This window comes from Saccopteryx leptura, chromosome 1, assembly GCF_036850995.1.
Source record: "Saccopteryx leptura isolate mSacLep1 chromosome 1, mSacLep1_pri_phased_curated, whole genome shotgun sequence".
Classification (NCBI taxonomy): Eukaryota; Metazoa; Chordata; class Mammalia; order Chiroptera; family Emballonuridae; genus Saccopteryx; species Saccopteryx leptura.
The window spans coordinates 58,819,303-58,833,416 of record NC_089503.1 but is presented as its reverse complement, the minus strand read 5'-3'; the positions used below and the strand labels follow the sequence as shown (position 1 = coordinate 58,833,416).

The window sequence follows — 14,114 nt, the reverse complement described above, 5'->3', positions numbered from 1 at the left end:
GCAAGTGACCACTTGTAGCTGCCATTAGATTTTTTTGTTATTTTCTTTGATTACAAAAGTCATACATGTTCATTGCAGAAAATTTGGGAAATACAGAGAAGGATAAAGAAGAACATGAAACCACCTAATATTCAACCGCCCAGATCCAACTACAATACTGTCTTATCCATTTAGTGCTTGTTTTATCCATCTCTGCATGTCACTCCTCCCAGCCCCCTGTACCAGCCCACCACTCTCAAACACATGAAAATTTGTTGTAGGCCATGTCCCCAAACTCCTGCCTCACTCTTTCTTATTTAACTTTGAAAAAAAAAAAATCAGAAATAACAGACAGTGTAGAATGGATGTCTATGGTTTACAAGAACACTTGTGAACCCACCTTTCAACTTGAAAAATAAAACATCACTAATATTTTGAGGCCCTGATCACATCCCCTTCTTTCTCTTCCTGAATTTGCAATCGCTTGCTGTAATAGTCAGTTGTTGCTATAAAAATGCCATGTGTTGCCTAAAAACTCAATGAACATTGGCCTGACCTGTGGTGGCGCAGTGGGATAAAGCGTCGACCTGGAACACTGAGGTCGCCAGTTCGAAACCTTGGGCTTGCCTGGTCAAGGCACATATGGGAGTTGATGCTTCCTGCTCCTCCCCCTTCTCTCTCTCTCTCACTCCTCTCTCTCTAAAAAATCAATAAATAAAATATTAAAAAAAAAACCTCAATGAACATTTATCTCAAGCTCGTGGTCCTCAGGTTAGCTGTTTTGCTCTAATCTGGGCTGGGCTTGGCGGGAGGGTTGGCTGGGTGGCCTCCAGGCTGCAGAGTGCATCTAGGTCTGCTCCACGTGTCTCTCATCCTACTTGACTAGAGTCTACCTGGGGCATAGTCGTCTTCCCAAAGCTCACTGAAGTGTGAGAGCCATGTGAAACAGCACAAGCACATTTACGGCACGGCTCATATCATGTCTGCTAATATCCCACTGGCCAAACCAAGTCATATGGCCAAGCCCAGTCTCAGTAGGGCAGGAAGTGCAGTCCCTTTGAAGTAGAGAAAGGTATAGTGAATATTTGCTAAACCATAATCCATACTATCACAAACATGCCTTTGGTTTTTCTTCATGGTTTTACCAAATAGGAATATATCCCTAAATAAATATAAAAGAAAATAAAACACCACAGTTGTTGTTTTCTTCTGTGTTTAAACTTTATTTAAATGGATTCAGAATAAATATGTTTTCTCTGACTTACTTTTTTCCTGTCTCCTGCTTATTTGCTCTTTCCTTATTTTATCAGTCAGGATACTTGGTTGTGAACACAGACACCAATCCTGGCTCACTTAAAAGAAAAGGAATTTATTGGTAGGGTGTTGGATGGTTCACAGAAATGATGGGAAGGTTGGAGAACCAGGTTTAGGAAGTGGACAGGATGCAGATCAGTACTTGCCTGGGGCTGAAGATGGAGGGGGATTCCCTGTAAATGGACACAGGGAAACATTTTTGGGTGATGAAAATGTTTTGTATCTTTTTTTCTTTTTTCAGTGAGAGGAGGGGAGGCAGAAGACAGACTTCCACATGCACCCCTACTAGGATCTACCTGGCAAGCCCACTAGGGGGTGATGCTCTGTTGCTCAGCAACTGAGCTCTTTTTAGTGCTTGAGGAAAGGCCATGGAGCCATCCTTAGCACCTGGGGCCAACTTGCTCCAATTGAGCCATGGCTGCAGTAGGGGAAGAGAGAGTGAGAGAGAGAGAAGTGAGAGGAGAAGGGGTAGAGAAGCAGATGGGAGTCTATCTCTGCCTCCCCTCCTCTCACTAAAAAAGAAAAATAAAGAATACTTCCTTTTCTGAGAGAGAGAGGGATAGAATGGAACAGACAAATAGGAAGAGAGATGAGAAGCATCATCTTATAGTTGTGACACATCAGCGTACAAGGCCGATGCTCTATCCCAGGGGTCCCCAAACTTTTTGTTTTTTTATATTTTTCGGAAGCTGGAAACGGGGAGAGACAGTCAGACAGACTCCGCAGCGCCCGACTGGGATCCACGCGGCATGCCCACCAGGGGGCGACGCTCTGCCCACCAGGGGGCGATGCTCTGCCCCTCCAGGGCGTCGCTCTATTGCGACCAGAGCCACTCTAGCGCCTGGGGCAGAGGCCAAGGAGCCATCCCCAGCGCCCGGGCCATCTTTGCTCCAGTGGAGCCTCGCTGCGGGAGGGGAAGAGAGAGACAGAGAGGAAGGGGAGGGGTGGAGAAGCAGATGGGCGCTTCTCCTGTGTGCCCTGGCCGGGAATCGAGCCAGGGACCCCTTGCACACCAGGCCGACGCTCTACCACTGAGCCAACCGGCCAGGGCTGGTCCCCAAACTTTTTACACAGGGGGCCAGTTCACTGTCCCTCAGACAGTTAGAGGGCCGGACTATAAAATACTATGAACAAATCCCTATGCACACTGCACATATCTTATTTTAAAGTAAAAAAAACAAAACAGGAACAAATAAGATATTTAAAATAAAGAACAAGTAAATTTAAATCAACAAACTGACCAGTATTTCAATGGGAACTATGCTCCTCTCACTGGCCACCAATGAAAGAGGTGCCCCTTCCAGAAGTGTGGTGGGGGCCAGATAAATGGCCTCAGGGGGCCGCATGCGGCCCACAGGCCGTAGTTTAGGGACCCCTGCTCTATCCACTGCACCACCACCTGGTCAGGGTAAATTTATTTTTTAATTTATTGTGTTGAACTGATATTTTTTCTTTTTTTAAAATTATTTATTTATTCATTTTTAGAGAGGAGAGAGAGAGGGCGAGAGAGAGACAGAGAGAGAGAAGGGGGGAGGAGCTAGAAGCATCAACTCCCATATGTGCCTTGACCAGGCAAGCCCAGGGTTTCGAACCGGTGACTTCAGGATTTCCAGGTCAACGCTTTATCCACTGCGCCGCCACAGGTCAGGCTGATATTTTTTCTTGTTGATAAATTGATGGAAGAATTAGAGAAATACTCTTTTTTAAAGGTTTATTTATTTATTTACTTATTTTAGATAGAGGAGAAAGAGAGGCAGGAGAGGAGCAGGAAGCATCAACTGGTAGTTGTTGCTTCTCGCCTGTGCCTTGACTGGGCAGACCGGCGACCTCAGCATTCCAAGTCAACGCCCTCTCCACTGCGCCACCACAGGTCAGACAGAGAAATATTCTTGGTAAAAGGTAGCTCAGCAAAGACTTGGCCTCAGTCTCCATTTCTATTTTCTCTCTAGGATTTTCAACAAAGAGGTCAAGATATTTGGTCTCCTATGTTGATCCTACAGACTTTTCAAAAAATGTTTATTGTTTTGATTTTAGAGAGAGAGAGAGGAAAGGAAAGATGGATATAGAGAGAGGAACTTTGATCTGCTCCTGTGTGTGTGCTGACCAGGGATCAAACAGGCAACCTCTGGGCTTCAAGACGATGCTAACCAACTGAGCTATCTGGCCAGGACTACAGATGTTTTTGTCTTGTGTTTATGAATACAGATTTTTAGTTGGAATTATATCATATTGATTACTTTTCACTGAGAAAATATTTCCCAGAACAAATGCCATTGGGTCAGTTCAATACCTTTGATTTTTCTATATAGCCTATTAAATCTGTTTCCAAATTATTCATTTTCACCTAAATCGAGCTATAATTATTTTCATCTGGAAAATAATTTTCTGTATAAATTTTATTATGATGATTTGAGTTATACATCAATTTTAAAAATCCATATTGCAGTTTAATAATTAAAGCTTCTGTCATTGTAAGTTATTTTTTATGGTCATTATTTCTATGTTCTATCAAGTCCACTTTTCCTGGGGCAAATTTTACAGGTTTACATTTTGTCTGGAAGATTTATTTTTCTTTTTCCTTTTTTTTTTTTTTTTCCTTTTCATTTTTCCAAAGCTGGAAACGGCGAGGCAGTCAGACAGACTCCCACATGCGCCCAACCGGGATCCACCCGGCATGCCCACCAGGGGGTAATGCTCTGGGGAGTCGCTCTGTTGCATCCAGAGCCATTCTAGCACCTGAGGCAGAGGCCACAGAGCCATCCTCAGCGCCTGGGCCATCTTTGCTCCAATGGAGCCTCGGCTGCGGGTCGGGAGGAGAGAGACAGAGAAGAAGGAGAGAGGGAGGGGTGGAGAAGCAGATGGGCGCTTCTCCTGTGTGCCCTGGCTGGGAATCGAACCCAGGAGTCCTGCATGCCAGGCCGACGCTCTACCACTGAGCCAACCGGCCAGGGCCAGTCTTTTTCCTTCTTTTTAAGTGAGAGGAGGGGAAATACAGAGAGACTCCTGTATGTGCCCTGACCAGGACCCATCTGGCAACCCTTGTCTGGAGCCTCTGCTCTGCCGATCTGGGGCTACTCACAACTGAGCTATTTTTAGCGCCTGAGGTGGAAGCTCCATGGTCCCATCCTCAGCACCTGGGCCAACATGCTTGAACCAATTGAGTCATGGCTGCAGGAGAGGAAAAGGGAGAGAGAAACAGAAGGGATGGGAGAGGGAGAAATGCGGACGGTCGCCTCTTCTGTGTGTCCTCATAGGGAACTGAACATGGGACTTCCACACTCCGGGTCGACACTCTACCACTGAGCCAACAGGCCAGGGCCTATTTTAATTTTCCATCAATTTTTAGTCAATAAGTAATTTCATTGTGTGCAATTTAGCTGTTGTCAGTTTTATTTTTCTGTTGATTATGTAGTGGGTATACATCTCACTCCACAAACATAAAGGAGTAAGAAATGACATATTACTTTATTGAACTTAAATCAAATTAAATCCAATTTACATCCTGGTCATTATTTAGACACCTTCTCTTGCAAAGGATCTGGGGTCCTATGAGGAAAAAATCATTGGGGAGTTCCCATTCATGCTTAGTGGAAACCAATGTAGTTCTCTCTACATATGCTATTCCATCCTCTCTGCCAGAAATCAAGCTACACACATGTCCAAGCCCCAACCTTAAAGTACAGCCCTGGCCAGGTGGCTCAGTGGATAGTGTTTCATCAGGCACATACGAGAAGCAACCAATGAGTGCACAACTAATGAAACAACAAAGTGGAACAACACATTGATGCTTCTCTCTCTCTCTCTCTCTCTCTCTCTCTCCTTTCCTCCCTCTCTCCCTTCCTCTCTCTCTCTCTCTCTCTCTCAAATCAATGAGGGAAAAAAGAACTAAGAGTGCAGTAAGTGCTAAAAAGAGAAAGGGCACAGATATAAAGGCAATGGATATTAACACTAATTTTCCAGAGCTGCTGTTAGATATAACAAATTAAATGGAACTGATAAACATTTCCCAAAATAGGCTCCTCTGAATCTGTTTGGAGGACTTAAAACCTTTGCTAATGACTTGAGTACTTGAGTTTCCAGCTTAATTGTTCTATTAGTTTCCTAGGGCTGTCTTAACAAATTGCCACAAACTGGATGGCTTCAAACAACAGAAATGTGTTCTCTCCCAGTTGAGAAGGCTAGAACTGAAGGCACAGTATTGGCAGCGTTGGCTCCTTCTGGAGGCTCTGAGGGAGACTCCCTCCAGGCCTCTCTCTTGGCTTCTACTGGCAGTCTTTGATCTTATTTTGCTTGTAGTACATGACTAATCTCTGTCTCTATCTTCATATGGCTTTCCCGTTGGTGTCTCTGTGTCTCAAATCATCCTCTTCCTTCTCTCTTTTTTTTTTTTAATTTTTATTTATTTTTAGATTTCATTTATTAATTTTAAAGAGAGAAGACAGAGAGAGAGAGAGAGAGAAAGAAGGGAGGGAGGAGTAGAAAGCATCAACTCCCATATGTGCCTTGACCAGGGAAGCCTGGGGTTTTGAACCAGCAACCTCAGTGTTCCAAGTTGATGCTTTTACCCACTGAGCCACCGCAGGTCAGGCTTTTTTTTTTTTTTTTTAATTTTTAAATTTTTATTTATTTTTCTCTTCCTTCTCTTATAAAGACCCTGGATATACTGGAGGTTTGGTTCCAGACACCACAATAAAGTGAGTTGAAATCTTTTTGCTGGTGGAGGGTCTTACCTTCAATTTAAAAGTGTAACACTTGTGAAACAATAAAGTGAAGTGATATAAAATGAGGTATGCCTGTATCTTTTTGGGAGACACAATTCAACTAACTATGTTTAGTATGCTTTTTTTTTTTAAGTTAATGAACTTGAGCAGCATTATTATGTAAAGGATCTTCCTAACCTGTAAACTTCCCTTTCAATTCTCTTCTGACTTTTGTTAGTAACAACCTTTAGTTCTGTCAGCTCTTATAGCATGAAAAGCATCTGACACCTTAATTAATTATTTTATCTGCCCTAGGAGTTCTGCAAGGAAGGGAGAGATGAGAAGCATCAATTCTTTGTTACAGCTCTTTGTTGCAGCTCCTTAGTTGTTTGCTTTCTCATATTTTCCATTGATTGTTTTCTCATATGTGCCTTGACCAGGGGCTACAGCAGAGCCAGTGACACCTTGCTCAAGCCAGCGACCCTGTGTTCAAGCTGGCAAGCCTGTGATCTCGAGGTTTTGAACCTAGGTCCTCTGCGTCCCAGTCTGATGCCCTATCCACTGTGCCACCGCCTGGTCAGGCTAGAGCAATTCTTTTTTTTTTAATTTTTTTACAGGGACAGAGAGAGAGTCAGATAGAGGGATAGATAGGGACAGACAGACAGGAACAGAGATGAGAAGCATCAATCATCAGTTTTTCGTTGTGACACCGTAGTTGTTCATTGATTGCTTTCTCATATGTACCATGACCGCGGGCCTTCAGCAGACTGAGTAACCCCCCGCTCGAGCCAGTGACCTTGGGTCCATGCTAGTGAGCTTTTTGCTCAAGCCAGATGAGCCCGTGCTCAAACTGGCAAACCTGAGGTCTTGAACCTGGGTCCTTCCACATCCCAGTCTGACGCTCTATCCACTGCGCCACCGCCTGGTCAGAATTTAGAGCAATTCTTAAAATAATCCACCAGCCTACACTCTTGCCAAGGCTCCTAAAGAGATGCTTTGAGAGAAAAAGTTCAAAGCCAGTTCATTAATATAGCTGGGACAAAACCATCTCACACAGTCCTTGTGAATCAGATAGTGAAAGGCAAAGGATAATGTTTTGATACTGTCATTTTGTCTGAGTTTGTTTTAGTTGGGTTGCAGAAAAAAGATTGTATGTGGTAGAAATAATCAAGACAAAATAAAACTGACAATGGCTAAAACCAAACATGGTAAAAATTTATTATGGGTGGAAAAGCAAACTGAATGATCCCATCTTTGTTGATGGCACTGAACATTGCAAAGTTGACCATTGGGAAAATTCCACTTGGTAAAAATAATCAACACAAAATAAAACTGACAATGGCTCAAATTGCTCCCTGGAAAAGGCAATAATGACTAGAAAGTTCATAATAGCTGAAGCGAGAATCAGTTAAAACTAACAACGATAACTGATGAATCAAATCTTTCTTGTAAAATTGATAGACAAAAGCATATTCTTGATAAAAATTTGATATAGAAAAATCTAGATAAGTTAGAAATTGCTACATAGAAAATGTGTCAAAGAATTAAATTGGCTTACTGGAGTTAATTCCTTAAATACTTTAATAAATTTATTAATAATAATATAATTCTGAGTAAAGAGTATGCATGCCAAGACTTGACAGGGATTTGGAAAGATAATCCTCAAATTAGATGAAGGGTCTGGACTATACATGGCACTGTACAATATTCAAAACACTTCCATACAGGCCTGACCTGTGATGGTGCAGTGTGTTAAAGTGTTGACCTGGAATGCTGAGGTCACTGGTTCAAAACCCTGGATTTGCCTGGTCAAGGCACATATGGGAGTCAATGCTTCCTGCTCCTCCTCTCTTCTCTCTCTCCTCTCTAAAATGAATTTAAAAAAAATTAAAAATAATAAACACTTTCATACATATTTTTTTAAAGATTTTTTAAATGATTATTTAGAAAGGCAGGTTTGGGAGGAGCAGGAAGCATTAACTTGTAGTTGCTTCTCACATGTGCCTTGACCTGCTAAACCTGGGGTTGTTTGAACTGGCTACCTTAGTATTCCAGGTTGACACTTTATCCACTACGCCACCACAGGTCAGGCTCATATATATGTTTTGTTGGATTTTCTTAATAACCTTAGAGCTGACAGGGAAAGAATCATTCCTACCATTTACAGATGTAAACATTGAGGTTCAGAAAAGGATTTACTAAAGGTTAACTAGCATGTTCACGGCAAGGTCTAAGTTAGGATCTGATTCCCAGATTCCTAATCCAGTAAATTTTCTTTATTTTATTTTATTTTTTTACAGAGACAGAGAGAGAGAGAGAGAGAGTCAGAGAGAGGGACAGACAGGAAGGAGAGAGATGAGAAGCATCAATCATCAGTTTTTTTGTTGCGACACCTTAGTTGTTCATTGATTGCTTTCTTATATGTGCCTTGACCGGAGGGCTAGAGCAGACCGACTAACCCCTTGCTCAAGCCAGCGACCTTGGGTCCAAGGTGGTGAGCTTTGCTCAAACCAGATGAGCCTGTGCTCAAGCTGGCGACTCGGGGTTTTGAACCTGGGTCCTTCTGCATCCCAGTCCAATGCTCTATCCACTGCGCCACCGCCTGATCAGGCCAGTAACTTTCTTATACTGATTCCCTTAATTCAGATAATCCTTTACTCGCAGACCCCTTCTAATTTTGTTCACCCAGATCCCACTTTCTGCAGTTCAGAGAAGTAGAAAAAAGGAGGAGGAGAAATGAAAAAATTTTAGAGAGGGGATGACCAATGCAACTCAGACAGGGTATGAGATGTAGCCAATATGTCCTAGATACTTTTCTTACTGTTATAAGTAAAGAGAACAGAAATAGGATGGTTTTTTTGAGAGTGGTGGGATTTTAAGACTTGATAATAGGATGAAAAATGAGATATACAATTTGAAAAAGGCAGTGCCTGATGTATTCTTAGAAACTGATGACTGACCTGTGGTGGTGCAGTGGATAAAGTGTTGACCTGGAATGCTGACGTCGCTGGTTCAAGTCCCTGGGCTTGCCTGGTCAAGGCCCATACAGAAAGCAACTACTAAGAGTAGATGCTTTCCGCTTCTCCCCCCTTTCTCACTCTCCCTTTCTCCCCTCTCTCTAAAAATCAATAAATAAAATAAAATATTTTTAAAAAAGAGAAAGTGATAGCTAAGGAATAGGATAACTAGATTTAGGTGGGGTGATGCTGACAGATTGGCTGCAGCAGGACTGTTGTTAAACTCTGATCTAGGCAACCCATGCTTTCTCTTGTAGGCCTGCAGTTCTGTGTGATGGCTAGTGGAGCTCAAATGTTCTGGTGTTTCTTGCACAACATCGCAGAATAATTATACATGAAATCTAATGCTATAATTGAATGTAAGGTTTATGCTCAACCAGAGATGATCTGATACCAAATTTTATATTCTGGGAGAACTGGACACAGAAGGAATAACATTTTTTAAGAGTAAGATATTTATTCAGTCTACAGACAATGCTTTATTTAAATAGAACTTCATAAATCCTGTACAGTAACTCTATTCCTTCTACCTCACTCCTTCCCACAGTGATTTCTGGCCCACAGATTAGAAACCACTGCTATAAGAATTCAGATATATGGAAAATCAGTGTGTCTAAAATATGTTCTAGGGAAGGCAGGATTTTGTCTTGAATTTCAAGAGTAAGTAGGAGAAATGGATATACAGAGAAACAGGTGTGGAAAGACCAGAAGAAGAAAAATTTTGAGAAGAGACAATGAAAATTGAGAAAATTCTCCCTACTAATGTAATGTTCACTTATGAATTTTAGGTGAACACCATTATTTGTTTTAATAGTGGAACTGTTGAGCTTCCAGAAAAACCACACAGGCCTAGTCCTGGAGTACCATTGAGGGCAATAGGAAGGCATGCAAAGCTTTTAGGCAGCAAAGATATGGTTGCTCGGTGTCGAAATTGTATTTTTGAAAACAGTCATAAAAAATAGTCTTATAGCTTAACGAATTATATCCTCCTTTTAAACAATTCAGGAAATATGAAAAATAAAATTACTTGAAACCTGACACTTTCCAACATGTTAATCACTGATATTTTGGGGAGCCTCCTCCCTGAAATCTATTATTATGGAATATTGTCTCAAACTTCCCATAACTTGAACAATTCTAAATAGGCTGTTCTGTAATCATTTTTCCCCTTGAGAATAAAATGTGAGTAGCTTTTCATGTCAATAGATCTATTATCATTAGGCTGCTTAGCACTGCATTGTTTGTATATATAACTCAATCAGCCGCTGTTGATGGACATTTCCATTATCCTATTATCAATCTCATCTAACAGCCTCATGCATTCGTCTTTTCCAACTTGTCTGATTATCTTTTTAAGGTAAAATTTAAAAAGTAATGGAGCTAGGTTAAGAATTTTGCCCTTTTTACACTTGGATTCAAGTAGCCAAATCGTCCTCGGCTTTGCAGGGAGACCAGAAGAATCTGAGAGTGGTAACGGGAATGGCGAAAAGAGCACGGTTTCATAGGTGCTCTAATCCATTGAGGTTTGTCGTCAGTGGGTTGGCGTATTCTTTTCCTTTCCACTCGCCTTCACTTCTTTTTAACATGGAGGCAGAACCGGGAACTGCGTCTCCCAGCATTTCGCAGGAACCGGAAGGAAGGCGGAAGGCTGTGGCGCATGCTGGAAAATGTAGTCCAGTGAGTGAGTGAGTGAGTGTGTGTGTGTAGTCCAGTGTGTGTGTGTGTGTGTGTGTAGTCCAGTGTGTGTGTGTGTGTGTGTGTGTGTGTGTGTGTGTGTGTAGTCCAGTGTGTGTGTGTGTGTGTGTGTGTGTGTGTGTAGTCCAGTGAGTGTGTGTGTGTGTATGTCTAAAGAGGTTGGAGACACTGAGAACACCGCCACCGGGGATGGGGCCGTGTCTTTGGGTCTACAAAAGCGGCTCGCGAAGGTCTGCCTCGATTCCATTGTCCGTGACCGTGGAGGGCGCGGCACCTCTGCGCTGGGCACGCGGCGGCAGGGCAGGCCGCGCGCGGCCCGGAGCGAGGCATGCCGGGAGTTGTGGTCCCAGCGCGCTGAGCTGTGGGACGTGTCGCGGCGCTGCGCCGGCTCCTCCTTCCCCGCTCTTCTTATAGGTCTCGGGCTCCCTCCCTTCGCCTCCTCCTCCCTCGCCCGCAGCGGAGCGTCCCCTCCCCCACCCGTTGGGCTTCTCGGCAGCTACTGCAGAGGATTCAGAGCGGAGTCGCTGAGGAGGAGGAGGAGGAGGAGGCTCCTGGTCCCTGCGCGCCATCCGCCACCTTACTGGACACGGGCGAGGGAGCGAGAGCGTCACCTCTGTAGCCTCCAGAGAAGACAAGGGCATCGCCGCCTGAGCTACCGCCGTCGCCGTTTTCGCCTGCAGCGGCTCTTCGGTGAGGAGACCCCCCGGCCCCCCCACCCCCGGTCCGCTCGACCTGAGCCTGGGCCAGTGGTTCTGGGGAGGAGGAGAGTGGGGGCTGCAGAGCGCGGGTTGGGGGAAGGGGGTGGAGGTCGCGATGGAACGGCGGGCTGGCAGGGGAGACTTGTCCAGGCGCGGGCTGGGGGTGGGGTGAGGGTGGGACCCAAGCAGGTTGGGGGGGCGACAGGGGAAGGGGGCTTTTAGTGGGGAATAACCAGACCTGGGGCAGGAGCGTGGGGTTGGGGGGTTGGGGTAGAATTTGGGATGGTTTTGAGGCGAGCTGGGTGATGAGACTGGAGTGGGATGGCTTTTAATGGGGGAGGGGACTGAATAGGGGTGGTGAATTTGGGGTTGGCTTGGAGCAGTTGACAGTTTGGTATCCCAGCTGGGGTGCAGGGTAGGGGCTAATTTAAATAGTTGGCTTGCAGGGTTGGTTAGGACCCTTGGGGGTGTTAATTCAGAAGGGTAGAATTTGGGGTGGACCTAGGACAGGCTGATAGAAGTGGTAGGACCTGGGGGTGAGGCGCTTGGCATGTATTGAGACCTGAGCTTGAAGTGGGCGTTTGTCATCTAGGAGTGGTGGAATTTGTGGGCATTTAAGGAATAGCGTGGGTTAGGAGAGCAGAATTTGAGGTTTTCCTGGGGAGTGTTTATAGAGGTTAGAGTAGGAGCTGGTGGGGATGGGACTTTCAATGAGGGGAGTGTGATGGTGAGCTGGCAGAGGGGGATAAATGAGAAATTAGGCTCACAATGAGCAGACAGGGATTGAAATTGGGAGGGGGGCACAGTGAAAGGGGGGCACAGTGGAAGGGGATCTTAAAACCACTGGAAGGGGTATTGGTGGCTCCCCGGTGGGTCGAGGTCGAGGGCACAGAAGATACTGCTCAGTAATAGTAGCAGGTGGAGTGCAACGTTGGGGGATGGTATCTTGAAGAAAATGTCTCTTGGTCAAGGTGGCTGAGGGAGTTTTAGAGGAAGAACGTATGAGATGAACCAGTAGGACAGGAGAGGTGATTGCTGATGGTGAGGTGGCAGAGGGGCTGTTCAAGGAGTGGGAGATATGGAGTTGGTGTGGATGGGACAGAGTGGACGGAGAGGGGAAATGAGCAGTGCTGGGAAGAGATGGAATGGGTGAAAAGGAGAGATTTGATGGCCTTCATGAGACAGAAGAGAGTTAAGGGTTGGACTTAAATGGACAGTTTTGGAGGCTGTGGTTTGGGGAGAGACAGTTAATCAGAGGCGACTCTGTAGGGGAGAGAGAACATACATTAAAGATTCTTTCCTAGAGGAAAGCTGTTAGTTTAATCTTTTTGATTTTTTTTTTCATTTATGTTGGTATCATATTTAGAAGTACATCAACCCAAAGGGTAAAGTTGAGAGGGGTTATCAGTTAAGGTAGAATTAATGAGGGGAGAGTGTCTTCTATTAAAGGCACACCTTGGAAATAGTGCTGGTTTGGGTCTAGGCCACCATAATAAAGCAAATATTGCAATCAAGTGAGTTGTGATCTTATTGCTGTTGGAAGGTCTAGCCTTAAATTTGTAAAAACTGCAACATCTGTGAAGTTCAGTAAAGCAAAATGCCATAAAATAAGTTATGTCTGTGTTCATATAACAAGAAAGTTGGGAGAAAAAACCCAGTCCCCAACTAAAGTTGGAGAAGATAAAACTGGAATGTGACATATCTTTCTATGTGATGCCTCTGCCTTCTCCTTTCCACCTTCCCCTGGTGTGTTTAAAAATTAGTGGTAATAGCCAGAAGGAAAGAGGTTGTGGGGTAGGTGGAGGTGAGCAAAAGAAAAGAAAATGGGGACAGAAAGAGACTGCTTGGGGCAATGGTTACATGATGTAGTGTGCAGATGATGTTTTGTTGAGTTGTACACTTGAAACCTGTATGATTTTGTGAACCTATGTCACCCCAAAAAATTCAATTTAAAAATATTAATCCTGGAATTTGGAATTAAATAGATTTGATGGGCTTGAGGTAGCATTCCTTGCTTGAGAATTGATGAATGAGACTGAAAAATATGAGGATGAATTTATTTCCTAGTCAGGGAGTGTGCATCTATGCAGAAAGAACTAAAGCCTTTTTTTTTTCCCCCTGTTAAAATTGATTGTTTGAAGATTCCATTTATTGGTGTCCTGGTTTGCAAGGCAATTAGGTCCATCATTGTATTGCAGGCTAATAATCCTGAGATGAATCTTGGCACCACTGCTTTATGTAAACAGAGGACAGGAAATATGGAAATATCATAAATATTCATTGGTGAGATCGTTTGGTATTGATGGAGTTTTTCATTTGATTCTCTTCTGACGTTACTTGATAGGATTTATAATAGACTATCTTTTTATAGATTGAATTTTTTTCTGAAGGTGGTCAGAATTCTATCAGATGTGGATAAATAAAACATTAGAATCATTTTATTTTTAAGAGGATGGCATTGATGTATACACATTACATTAACTACAGAAACAATATCTCCAATATTATTTAAAGCTTTAATAATATGCTTATTCTCATGACAGAATGCTAATGCTGGAAGGTAGAGAGGGGTGTGCATGGAAGAAACATCTTTAGGGAAACAGTTTTATGGACTTAATTGCATTAACTATGAAATGTTAAAGAACTGGCTGTTGATTTTAGAGCTCAAACTGAGGAAAAAATGGGGAAAGATTTAAGGAGGATAAAATTGG

The 14,114-nt window shown here is 43.6% G+C and overlaps 2 protein-coding genes across 2 annotated transcripts in view; one reads left to right on the top strand and one right to left on the bottom strand.

Moving 5' to 3' along the window:
* MRPL48 (mitochondrial ribosomal protein L48) overlaps positions 1-14,114 on the bottom strand; it is a 358,297-nt gene that overhangs the window by 228,854 nt on the left and 115,329 nt on the right. The gene's annotated exons all lie outside the window — the stretch shown is intronic.
* Positions 10,838-14,114, top strand: part of FAM168A (family with sequence similarity 168 member A) — a 208,123-nt gene continuing 204,846 nt past the window's right edge. Inside the window, exon 1 of the mRNA XM_066368406.1 lies at positions 10,838-11,395. The gene's annotated coding sequence lies outside the window, so the exon portion shown is untranslated. The remainder of the gene's footprint in view (positions 11,396-14,114) is intronic.